This window comes from Triticum urartu, chromosome 5 (assembly GCF_003073215.2).
Source record: "Triticum urartu cultivar G1812 chromosome 5, Tu2.1, whole genome shotgun sequence".
Lineage (NCBI taxonomy): Eukaryota > Viridiplantae > Streptophyta > Magnoliopsida > Poales > Poaceae > Triticum > Triticum urartu.
This window is the reverse complement of record NC_053026.1, coordinates 338410603-338424818: the sequence shown is the minus strand read 5'-3', so window position 1 is coordinate 338424818 and position 14216 is coordinate 338410603.

Here is a 14216-nt window from a genome sequence, read left to right as displayed (position 1 = left end):
TGACTTTGCCAACGATCGGCAAGCCATTGAGAATAAATGAATCTTCAACAGGAAGGCAGACACTGATAGTAGTATTACTATATACAAAGCTTGAAATGTCGCAAAAGGTTTTTGACAAGTTCAAGATGTTGACTACGATGAGATTTTCTCACTCGTAGCGATGCTTAAGTCTATCCGAATCATGTTAGCAAATTGCCACATTTTATGAAATCTGGCAAATGGATATCAAAACTACATTCCTTAATGGATTTCTTAAAGAAGAGTTGTATATGATGCAACCAGAAGGTTTTGTCAATCCTAAAGGTGCTAACAAAATGTGCAAGCTCTAGCGATCCATCTATGGACTGGTGCAAGCATCTCGGAGTTGGAATATACGCTTTGATAAGTTAATCAAAGCGTATAGTTTATACAGACTTGTGGTGAAGCCTGTATTTACAAGAAAGTGAGTGGGAGCACTACGACCTTTCTGATAAGTATATGTGAATGACATATTGTTGATCGAAAATGATGTAGAATTTTCTGGAAAGCATAAAGGAGTGTTTGAAAGGAGTTTTCAAACAAAGACCTCGGTGAAGCTGCTTACACATTGAGCATCAAGATCTATAGAGATATATCAAGATGCTTGATAAGTTTTTTCAATGAGTACATACCTTGACAAGATATTGAAGTAGTTCAAAATGGAACAGTCAAAGAAGGAGTTCTTGCCTGTGTTGCAAGGTGTGAAGTTGAGTAAAGACTCAAAACCCGACCACGGCAGAAAATAGAAAGAGAATGAAAAGTCATTCCCTATGCCTCAGCCATAGTTCTATAAAGTATGCTGTAAGTGCATCTAGTGCCACCCCTAGTTGGTTTTGGAGTATTGACGACAAACCTAGTTGAGGGACTAACGTGTTTGTGAGAATTGCAGGAAAACACAGGTAGAAGTCCCTCATTGATTCGGTTTTATTACCAGAGATGACCCCTAAAAATGTACGAAGACATTGAAGACAATGGTGGTTTATGAAGATATTCATATTGAAGACAATGACATGAGAAGACTCCCTATGAAGCTTATGGAACTCGAAGACTTAGATCCTTCGTAGTTTTATTTCATTTATGTTGTGTCATAGGAATCACCGTACTGTTAAGTGGGGTCCAAGAGAACCAGTCAGAATGACTGAAGTGATGCCTAATTCGAATCCTATGTCTTCGAGCGAAGACTTTGAGAGAAAATCTTGTCCAGAGTCAGACAAGTCAGCTTTACTTGTAGCCCAAGTAAAGTTGCCGTGTGAGTTCAAAATTCGACCGTTGGTACACGTGTCAGTTCCTTAGTGACCCAGGGTCATTTCGGACAAATCAGGTCGGGTTGCCAAGTGGCTATAAATAGTCCACCCCCACAACCATAAACGGTTGGCTGCTCAGATTTCAGTGCACGGCTTTTGTCGTTTGAGAGCAACCCACCTCGAAGCCTTTGAGAGAAAAATTCCTAGTGAGGAGAAAAGCCCTAACCACCCAAAGCCAGAGTAAATTGGGCATCACTTAAGTCTTCGTGTCTGTGTGATCTGAAGACTTATTACACTTGAGGACTGTGCATCCTCCAGACGGTTAGGCGTCGCGTTCTGAGCATCCAAGAGAAATTGTGGATTGCCGGTGAACAAAGTCTGTGAAGGTTTGGGAGTCTACCTTGAAGACATACCACGAGTGATTGGACGAGGTCTGTGTGACCTTAGTTCAAGGAGAATACGGTGAGGACTGGGTGTCTTGGACTAAGTGTCCTTGACTGGGTGTCCGGGACTGTGTGTCCTTTGGTTTAAATACCTAGCCGCTCCAACCAGACGTACAGTTGTCACAGCAACTGGAACTGGTCCAACAAATCATTGTCTTCAACGTGTCACTGGTTTCATCTTCACTTCCTTTGACTTACTATTATTCATTGTGAAGCCATTGCATGCTTGTTTTATTTTTTATCTTCACAACATGAATGTATGATCTGTTTGGCTTCATAACTTCTTCCTACCTGATCCTTATTACACTGAAGCTGTTTGTCATTGTGCTTTCACTCAATTGAATACATGACCATGGCTGCCCTAGTGTAATCTAACTTCCGCTGCTTAGTAATAGGCATAATCTTCACTGTTTGTCTTCATAACTCTCACGTTTTGAAGACTTTCATAAAAATCGCCTATTCACCCCCCCTCTAGTCGATATAACGCACTTTCAATTGGTATCAGAGCTTGGTGCTCCCTTGTTCTGTGTGATTCGGTTTAACCACCTGGAGTTTTAGCTATGTCGACTGCAGGGATAATCAAAGTCTCTGCTGCTTGCCCCATCTTCGATGGAACTGAATATCCCTACTGGAAGAATAAGATGTGCATGCATCTTGAAGCCATTGACGTCGACCTATGGTATGTCGTCGAAAACGGCGTTCCCAAGGCTGGAGAAGGTGTCACTGCTGCTGATGTCAAGAAGTTCATTCAACTGGATTCTACTGCCAAGAATATCATCTGTGGTCATCTGACCAAAGGACAGTATGGCCGTGTGAGTGCCTTGAAGACATCAAAGCTAGTCTGGGACTGGCTCTCCAAGGTCAATGAAGGCATCTCAACCCAGAGAGATCAAAGAATCAGTGTTCTTCGCAACCTCTTCAACCGCTTCAAGCGAAATGACAATGAGAATGTCCAGCACACATTTGACCGGCTCACTGACATCACAAATGAGCTTCAAGCCCTCGACGCCACTGAGATCACCAAACATGAAATCGTCAAGACGCTGCTGAGATCACTTGATAGTTCGTTTGACATCCTGGCCCTGATGATTCAAGAACGTCCTGATTTCAAGACACTCGATCCGTCTGACATACTTGAGAGGCTCAACACACATGAGTTTCAGCTTTCTGAGAAAAGAGATATCTACGGTTCAAACTATGGGCGAACTCGAGCCTTGAAGGCAAAAGCTGTCTCCTCATCTGAAGAAGAATCTGACTGCAGTTCTGATGATCCTGAAGACATTGGAAGAGAACTTGCAATGCTAGTGAAGAAGTTCCAAAAATTCACCAAGAAGAAAGGCTTCAGAAAATCTTCACGATCAAGCTCAAGGAATGATGAAGCTTCTGCTCATGACTACAAGAAGAAAACATGTCACAAGTGCAAGAAAACTGGGCAGTTCATCTCTGAGTGTCCACAGTGGGACAATGAGAACAGAAGGAAGAAGAAGAGCAAGGAATATGATTCTGACGACAAGAAGAAGAAGAAACACTCAAAGTCTTCTTCCAAGTCTTCATCAAAGTCTTCATCACACAAGAAGAGCTCATCTGGCAAGGCACATGCGTTTGTTGGAAAGGAGATGGATTCAGAGGAGGAGTCCGCATCTGAGGAGGCAGAGGTGGAGTCTGAGGAGGAGTCTGATTCTGGCATTGCGAGTCTGGCTACAACATACGTCGCCAAGTCCATCTTCAACACTGAAGACAATGACTGCATCACCGACACCGACGCAAATGACAAGAACGACTCCACTCCTACCTACTGCTTCATGGCACGCGGTGCCAAGGTAAACCCACGCACTACTCGCTATGAAACATCTAGTGACGGCGACTCTGAATGTGATTCAAAACCTAGCTACAGAACACTTGCTAAAATTGCAACTGAACAACAGGAAGCTATGGAACATATTCAAAAACTGTTAGACAGAAGCGATGATCTGTTGGGTGCCGAAATGACTCGTTCTGAATCCTTAATTGAAGACATAAAAAATCTTCACGTTAAGTATCAGGAACTTGAAGATCGTCTTGAGACTCTCTCAACTACTCATGAAAAGCTCTCCTATGATTATCTTCAAAAGAAGCAAGATCTTGAGAAGTTGAGAGCGGATCATGAAGATCTTCAAAAGGAAAATGAGTCACTCCGCTCCGAACAGATCAGTCCCGCTCAGGAAGGATTTGAACCACCATGTCTTAAATGCATTGAGCGCGATAATGCTAATTCTGTTGCTGAATGTTCCACTGCTACTACTGTTCGAATATCTTCAAATGTTGATGTGGTAACTAACCCCTCTGCTGAGGATACCACTGCTATTGCTGATGAGAATGCTAGGTTGAAGACATTGCTTGAAACAGGGATGTACAAAAGTCTTCAAGGGCATCAGACATTATGTGATGTCCTCAAAAAGCAGATCCTGAATCGTAACCCTAGGAAAGAGGGTGTTGGATTTGTGAGGAAAATCAATGCAGATGGCTCTTACTGGAAACCTGAGCAGTACCCCAAAACTACATGGGTTGCTGCAAAGGAACTTTCAGCAGATCCATCCAATTTATCTGGCTTCACTTGTGCTAACCCTATTATCATTGATGAATCCTTTGATGCAAACTATAAACTGTTTAAGAATCAGAATGGTGAAGTGTTTGCCAGGTACATTGGTACTAACTGCAGGAATGGACCGCCTATGAAAAAGATCTGGGTTCCGAAAAAGTGTCTGGAAAATCTTCCTGTGAATGTCTTCATGACACCTCACTTGAAGAAGACAAACCTCAGACCAAAGGCTTCATACGGTCCAAAGGCTTCATATGAACAGAGGACTCACCTGAGTCGCACTAACGCTAATGTTTTGCAGGGAAACCATAATCAGGCATATGAATATGAGAGCGGTTCTTCGAACCGTCATGTTCATATGACCAAAAATTATTCTGCTTATTCTTATGAGTATTATTGTCCACCTGCTAGACTGTTTGCTAAGGCTTCAAAGCCAAAATTCTCAGATGCTGCACTTAGACTTATTGCTTCTAGGCCACCCTTGAAGATGTGGGTGGTTAAGAAAGCTTAACTCTCTTTTGCAGGGAAAGGTCTCCAGCAGAAAAACAAAATCTTCTGATGCTATTGCTGGGGACCTTAAAAATCTTGTAGGGCGCAAGATAAAATGCCCAAATGGCATCATTATGTACTTCGTTCCTGAATCGCATGCTACTCTCCCTATTAGTCCTAATCTGGATTTAAGTTTTCATAATCCACTGGTTCGTCAAATGTTTATGCTTCACAATACCCTTCGTGAAGCCTATCCCCCTAACTGCACTGTAGGGTACGACACCAGTAACTTCAAAGTCTTCAGAATGGATTATTGACAGTGGGTGTACAAATTACATGACTGGCAAAAGAAGCCTTCTCATGGACTCAACTTTACGTCCATCCGACAAGAGCCACATTACATTTGCTGACACTGGTAAAAGTAAGGTATTGGGTCTAGGTAGAGTTGCAATCTCAAGGGATCAACACATGGATAAAGTCATGCTTGTTGAATCCCTTGGCTTCAACTTAATGTCTGTCTCAATGCTTTGCGATTTGAATATGATTGTAATGTTTGGCAAATATCGCTGCCTGGTGCTTATGGAATCTGACAAATCTCTAGTGTTTGAAGGGTATCGGAAAGATGATTTGTACGTGGTAGATTTCTCAGCAGGACCACAACTTGCAGTATGTCTTCTTGCAAAAGCTTCAGAATGCTGGCTTTGGCATCGAAGGCTTGGGCATGCTGGCATGAGGAACCTCCACACCCTTGCAAAGAAGAAGCATGTCATAGGCATCGAAGGCGTCAAGTTCAAGAAAGATCATTTATGCGGTGCCTGTGAAGCAGGGAGAAGATGACAAGGGCAAAACATCCTTCGAAGACAATCATGACTACTACACAACCCTTCGAACTGCTTCACATGGATCTTTTCGGTCCCACTCACTACTCAACTTTTACTACTTCTGCATGCCTCTATGGCTTCGTAATTGTTGATGATTATTCTAGATATACTTGGGTGCACATAATCCTTTACAAGACTGAAGTGCAGGATGTCTTCAGACGCTTCGCAAATCGAGCTATGAACAATTTTGGCGCCAAGATAAAGCACATCAGAAGTGACAATGGCACTGAATTCAAGAACACTGGCCTTGATACATATCTGGATACCTTGGGGATCACACATGAATTCTCAGCTCCATACACGCCATAGCAGAATGGCGTCGTCGAACGCAAGAACAGAACACTCATTGAGATGGCCAGAACAATGCTAGATGAATACAAGACTCCAAGAAAATTCTGGACTGAAGCCATTGATACTGCATGCCATACAATCAATCGTGTTTATCTTCACAAGCTTCTGAACAAGACATCTTATGAACTCCTAACTGGCAAGAAGCCAAATGTTAGTTACTTCAGAGTATTTGGCGCAAAATGCTGGATCAAGGACCCACACCACACCTCAAAGTTTGCACCAAAAGCACATGAAGGCTTCATGCTTGGATATGGAAAGGATTCGCACTCCTACAGAGTCTTCAATCTCTTCCACTACAAAGTGGTTGAAACAGTGGATGTGCGGTTTGATGAAACCAATGGATCACAAAGAGAGCAATTGCCAAATGTGCTAGATGAAGTTCCAGCTAATGAATCAATCAAGCTTATGGGAACTGGAGAGATTGTACCTTCTGAAGCTCATCCTGAAGAAGAACTTATCATCTCAGCACCTGATCCACATGAAGACAATGCTCAGCCTGAAGATATACCTTCAAATGACCACATAGATCAGCAAGAGCAAAGTCTTCGCCCTACACACCCTCGTGTTGCAAATGAAGTACAAATTGACAAAATACTTGACAGCATCAATGCACCTGGTCCACTCACTCGTTCAAGGGCAACTCAGCTAACAAACTTCTGCGGGCATTTCGCATTCGTCTCAATATCAGAACCCAAGAAAGTTGAAGAAGCCTTCATGGAACCTGAATGGATTCAAGCTATGCAAGAAGAGCTTCAACAGTTTGAGCTGAATAATGTATGGGAACTGGTTAAGCGTCCTGATCCACGGAAGCACAACATAATAGGCACCAAATGGATATACCGCAACAAGCAAGATGAGCATGGTCAAGTTGTCAGAAACAAAGCTCGTCTCGTTGCTCAAGGATATACTCAAGTGGAGGGCATTGACTTCGATGAAACATTTGCTCCTGTGGCTAGGCTTGAAGCCATATGCATACTGCTGGCCTATGCAAATCATCATAACATACTTCTCTATCAGATGGATGTGAAAAGTGCCTTTCTCAATGGCAAGATTGAAGAAGAAGTGTATGTTGCACAACCACTTGGCTTTGAAAATCCAAAACATCCTGATATGGTATACAAGCTCAACAAGGCACTGTATGGCCTCAAACAAGCCCCTAGGGCCTGGTATGATACACTCAAGTACTTTCTGAAAAGCAAAGGCTTCATACCTGGTTCCCTGGATCCCACTCTTTTCATGAAGACATATGATGGTGAACTGTTTGTGTGCCAAATATATGTGGATGACATTATCTTCGGCTGCACCAATCAGAAGTATAGTGAAGAGTTTGGATATATGATGCAAGAGCAATATCAGATGTCCATGATGGGGGAGCTGAAGTTCTTCCTCGGTCTTCAAATACGGCAACAACGCAACGGCATCTTCATATCTCAAGAGAAATATCTCAAAGAGTGCCTGAAGAAGTTCGGTATGCAAGACTGCAAAGGCTTCACAACACCAATGCCAGCCAAGCATCATCTGGGTCCCGACGACAATGGTAAAGAGTTCGATCAAAAGGTATACCGCTCCATGATTGGGTCTTTGCTTTATTTATGTGCATCTAGGCCAGATATCATGCTTAGTGTTTGCATGTGTGCTCGATTTCAAGCGACACCAAAGGAGTCGCATCACTTAGCTGTGAAGCGAATTCTTCGATATTTGGCTCACACCCCAACTCTAGGATTATGGTATCCAAAGGGCTCAGAGTTTGATTTGGTTGGATTTTCGGATGCTGATTATGCTGGTGACAAAGTTGATCGCAAGTCTACATCAGGCACATGTCACTTTCTGGGACGATCACTTGTATGTTGGTCTTCAAAGAAGCAGAACTGTGTATCACTCTCCACTGCTGAATCTGAATACATTGCTGCTGGATCTTGCTGCGCTCAGCTTCTGTGGATGAAGCAAACACTCAAGGATTATGGCATTCATCTGAAGCAAGTGCCACTTTACTGCGACAACGGAAGCGCCATCAAGATTGCCAACAACCCAGTTCAGCACTCGAAGACAAAGCACATTGAAATTCGTCATCACTTTCTCAGAGATCATGTTGTGAAGGAAGACATTGATATCATACACGTCAACATTGAAGAGCAATTGGCAGATATCTTCCCCAAGCCCTTGGATGAGAAGAGATTTTGCAAGTTACGGTGTGAGCTAAATATCTTGGAATCCTCAAATGTCCTGTGATCAGGCACACATCCTAACACTTATGCATATTGATGACTTAGATGTGCAACACACGAAGTAGCGTATATCTTCAAACAATGAAGACATACATTCTAAGTGTGAATACATTAATGTGGAATTTGACTTCGGAGCGCCACGATAATTGTGCGCCGTGTCTGGGTCTAATACTTCCTATACGGTGGGTAACGCCACCACCAAACGTTCCATTTTGAAGTGTTTCTCTCATGGCGTTACCTCTCAATGTCTTCACATTTGGTTTGGCTTCATTCTCAATATGTCTTCATGATTATCTTCACCGCGTTGATTATATGGATATATATGTACTGATGTTCTGTCCTCTACAGCATTCACTTATAACTATGTCTTCTTGGTTGAATCTTTTGAACTAAGTGAATGTGATCGGACCCTAACCTCTCTATGATTTCTATCTCAAACTCTATCTCTCCAAGTCATATGCATTCTGTTGAAACTGTCAAATGTCTTCACTGTGTCCTTGTCAGCTGAAGACATAGTGACAACCATAAAAGTCCGTTTTTAATGCTCATTCCTCCACATAAGATCCGGAGAAGCAGGAACGACCGCCCGACAATTTAGGCGTGCGTGGGACGTGGAACAAATCCCAATCTTCCTCTAACTGGCCACGCGTGCCTCAAATGCGAACCGCCAGGGGTACCTGCGTAATAGCGCAGTGCCGCCTCTATCCCTATAAATACACGATTCACTGCGGTCATTATCTCCTTCTTCCACCCTCGCACGAACCCTAGCGCCACCGCTAGCACTCGACGACGCCGGCGACGAAGCGCTTCACTGCCGCAACCTCTCCGACGCTGTTTTCACACCGACAGCGGACATCGCTCTCTCCGCCGTCGCCGTAGGTGTCTTCCATCGCCAAGTTAGGGCACGGAGGATCGAACTGCTCGACCTCAACTCTCACTTCGTCTAGCAGTTCCAAGTGTGGTAAATAAAACCTCTTTTTACAGCCTCTTTTGATCCCATAGTTCAGTCACTTTCTGCCATAAGGAGTTTCTCTTCACATCAGTTAGTTATCTCGCTACATCTCATGACATGCCTAGTATATTCACTTGTGCTTCATAAGGTAGTTAGATTCCTCACTTGTACTGATCTGTGGGTTCGTACAAATCTGGAACCAACTTCTTATCTATGAGTGAATGTCTTCGCACAATGAGGTCTATGTCTTCTAAACCGATTTATCTTCAAAATCTTCTAAGAATGCATATGACCTCTTCCCCTTCCCTCGCACCTTAATGCTGTCACAGGTACATGTCCGTGGGAGAATCCTTTGGTTCTCATAGTCTGCATTCATTTGCAGAGTACTTGCAGCATCACATCAACTCTCCTGAAGCCAGTTCTTGCAAAAGGAAGCCTTTGAAGCCTTTGAACATCTTGAAGCCTTCCAAGTTATTCATGGCTTCAGAAACAGCAGCAAGGAAGGGAGGCAGACAACGACGTGGTGAAACGTCCAAAGATCTGCCTGATGAATTGGCAGAGATATACAAAACTGATCCTGAAGAAAGCTATGGTCAGCGCAAGACACGAATCCAATGGATTCGAAGATATTGGGCAGAGCAATGGTTCCACTACCGCTTCGTCACTCAGGAATATGCGGAGAAGTGCGCCATCAAGAGACCCTGGGGAGACGTACTATACAAAAATCTCGTACCCAGGTCCAGAGTCGAAGCCATTGCTCAAGACTTCTATCCATGCATGGTGAGAGGACCAAAGCCAGCTGAAGCACATCCGTCATCACTTCTCTGGTGCCGCGATGATAATCTCTTCAAGTGCAACTTTCAGTTTGCACAACAGTCAGCGAAGATAAACAAGAAGAAATTTGGGCTTGACTTCAACCCTGGTCCCTCCTCACCAAGGGCAGATGGCACACGCGACGCCGATCCCAATATCATCGGGCCGTATGCCAATCTTGCAGGCCTCATCACTCGCATCCTAGTCCAAGGGACTGCTGTGAATGACCCTCCAGCAGATACTGATTCAGATGACGCCCCTGCTGCTCCGAAGCCAAAGCAGAAGAAGCCAAAAGCTCCAAAAGCTTCAAAGCCAGCCGCTTCTCCCAAAATCTCACGAGCGAAGCCATTGGCAACTGCACCTCCTGAAGCCAGTGTGCATTCTGAAGACATATCACGAGTCTCCAAGCCCCAAGAAGCCAAGAAGCCTCAGCCACACATAGGCAAAGAGCTCACAGCTGCTGCCGTTCTGCGCTGCGAAAACATTTATCTATCAAGCGATGAAGATCTTGGAGATGACGCACTTGAGCAGCTCATCAAGAGCAAGGAGGAGGCTGAAATCTTCAACAATCTGCCTCTGTTTGATGTCGCCGTCATCCACAGCTTCATTGATGAATGGTTTGACACACCAGACATAAGCTTCGATGATCTGCAGCTGCCCATAGGCCTCAGCGTTGCCTTTCAAGGTGCAATTGCTTTAGAACTTGCAATAGCTCAGCGAATTGTAGAACTGAAGCAGAAAATTGATTATGAAAAGGCTCAGTTCAAGAAGCACGTGGCCAAGCTCAGCGTGCAAGAAGTGAAAAACTTCAAGATCGTGTTGCACGAGCTGAAAGAGAACTTTCTGAAGACGCGTGCTGAAGCTCAAGGCTCGCGAGAGCGCATGAAGACTTTGGCTGATCGCTGCGTGCAGGCCTACAATGAGGCAGAGAAGCGCAAGGCACTTGGGCGTCCCGGCATTGACCCCAGGATGGTCGCGAAGAAGAAAAAGAAGGCTGCTGTGCCTGAACCTGAAGCGCCAAGGTCAGAAACTGCTCCGATTGTCTTCCCCGCTGCAACGACTGGCTCGAAGCCAAAGAGTCGATCAACCGCCTCACAGCTCAAGAAGACACGGACTGCAGAGGCTGAAGCTAAGAAGAGAAAACACTCTGAAGCCTCTCCTTCTGAACCCATCATCAAGAAGCGCAAGACCAAGAAATCTCGGGCTACTCCCACAGAGCCCTTGACAGTTGAACCCCTCTCCGTCCGCTATCCGGACGCAGATCGTCAGTTGACTGTGCATGAACCCAACGCTGAAGACATTCCAGCAGACGAACCCAACGCTGCTGAAGACATTGGTATCCAAGACAATGTGCAAGGTGATGCAACCCGTCCTCAGCTTGAGACAAGCGAACTGATCAGTATTGGTCATCCATTGACGCCAATCACACAAGATGCATCGTGGGCAGATCGCCCACAGGAGGAAGATGAGCCCCAACCCACTACAACTCCACCGGCGCCTACATTCCATAGGCTTCGCAAAGGGCCAAGGGCTCAGGCTGCTGACGACATTCCGGCTGCATCAGCCGAAGAGCATGCAGAGATACCACAAGCTCCAACTCCCCCACACCAACAAGAAGCAGTTCTCCAGGAGAACGTGCCTGAGTCTGCAAATGTTGAGGCTGCCACAAACAACGCCGAAGCAAATGTGGAGCCCAACCCAACAATAGCTTCAGAAGATGATGAAGCTACTGCTCCTAAACATTCTGTGCCTGAGTCTGCTGCCGGACCACAATTCAACTATCATATTGCGTACAGACCCCAGGTCCAGAAGCCGATCCCACGACTGCCAAGGTTCCCAGGTCCTGCATCAGCTCCTGGTTCCTTCAACATCAACGGCTTCAGGGCAGATAACACGTTTTTCGACCGCTCCAAGAACCCTTATTCAAGGGAACGGATTGTATCAGATAGGTTCTAGAGCCATCAACAGCGCAGCTATTATTCATGCATCCTATACAACCAAGGCCGCATCTTTCCTCACAAGCGCCTTGAGGTTGAAGCTATTGCTGGTCTGCCTGGTCTGGAAGAAGCACTGGATTGCTTCAAGCAAGTGGGTTTGCTGCCATTTATCACTGATGAAGAGCACTGGAACGAAGAGCTTCTGCTCCAGTTCTATGCCACTTTGCATATCAAAGGCTATAACAGAGATCCGAAGACATGGATTCTGGAGTGGATGACAGGCAATATCCATCATGAAGCCAATGCTTTCGACCTAATTGAGCTTACCGGCCTTCCCACTCCTGGCGAATTCTTTGAAGAAGGGTGCCAACTCCATGCTGAAGCAATTGAGAGCATATTTCAGCGTCCTGAGCTAGATATGAGTCAAATGCTCTCAATAATGAAGCCACTGCCTCCTAATGCACCCTATCCAACTAGGTTCTTCGTTGAAGACTTAGAGTACCTGCCCAGAACAATATATCACATCATAAGGCGGACTCTATGGCTTGTAAAGGGACACTCTCGATATGCAACAATTGATGGTGCAATGAAGACTCTCATCTTCTGCATTCTTCATGGCAAATGCTTCAATGCACAGGATCTCTTCATCCATCACTTTGCAGCATCTGCCTCAGAACTGTTTGGATTAAAATTCTATGCTCCTTGGGTTATGAGGCTGATCAAGCTTCACTCTGCAATCTCCTATCAACCCTCAGCCCGCAACCATAGGATATTTTTGCCAGATGTGGACACATCTGCTGAAGCAATATATCCAGAGCCTGGCAAGCAACCATTAAGTCTTCAAAATGCAGAACACCAGAGCTTCACTCAAAATATTGAAGGTGTTGAAGCTCTCTCCCGAGTGTATCCAATGGCTGGCACCACACGTGCCCCTGCATCAACTGAAGCCACTGACAGCACAGCTGCCAAGAAACCCAAGAAGCGCGCTCGAGCACTCAATGACCGAGAGCTTCTTGTGGCTCTTCACCAAAAGCAAGATAGGCATCACGACTGGCTCAAACGGCAGATGAGAAACATCATGCAAGACGTCAATCGCATCAGAAATCTGGCAACCAAGAATGTGTTTGTTGCACACGAGACCTGTCGCCGCACTTGGAAAGGCCTCACCATGATGAGCAATGAAGCTGAACTGCAAGAGGATGGCTTCAGAGAGAGATTCCAATTTGACTCCACGCCTCCAAGAAGAGCTGTGATGCGAAGCACACCATCACTTGAAGAGTCAGAATTCTCTTCTTCTGCTGCCACCGTGTCTGCCCGGATTATTGAAGAAGACGACGACGCGACATCATCTCCATCTGCTTCAACACACGTCGAATCTGCACCAAGCTCATCTGCACCGCCATCAAACAACTCCACCGATCCTGCTGCGCCTGGGAACGCATAGAAAACTCTATGTCTTCAAACCTTTTTGGTCATCACTGACAAAAGGGGGAGAAGCATGATGTTTATAGTCTTCAAGCGGGTCACTTTGGGCGGGTGCCTTTATATTTTGCTACATTTTGCTTCATGCTTACAACTCCCGTTTTTGCTACATTTTGCTTCGTGCTTACAACTCCCATTTTTGCTACATTTGCTTCCTTGAGTTGTAACACTTAGCCTTGATGGCCGTCTGCTACCTGTTTGTCAGTCCGTTATGCGAAGATAAATTCCGCATGTGCGACGATAAATTCCGCACTCATCTCTTACTGCAGACGTCCATTTTCCATTATGCATGTCATTATCTTCATATACTTTAACATGCATAGTGGATTGTCATCATAAGTTGAAGCGGATCTCCACAAGTACAACCTGCCATGTGCATTTGCATTCAAAAGGCAAATTACTTATATGCACATCTTCAGGGGGAGCCCTTGCAACTTATGAAGACAAATTCCTTTACTATTTCACAAATTATGTTCCCCGTTGAAAACTTCAACTAGTTTGTCATCAATCACCAAAAAGGGGGAGATTGTAAGTGCATCTAGTGCCACCCCTAGTTGGTTTTGGAGTATTGACGACAAACCTAGTTGAGGGACTAACGTGTTTGTGAGAATTGCAGGAAAACACAGGTAGAAGTCCCTCATTGATTCGGTTTTATTACCAGAGATGACCCCTAAAAATGTACGAAGACATTGAAGACAATGGTGGTTTATGAAGATATTCATATTGAAGACAATGACATGAGAAGACTCCCTATGAAGCTTATGGAACTCGAAGACTTAGATCCTTCGTAGTTTTATTTCATT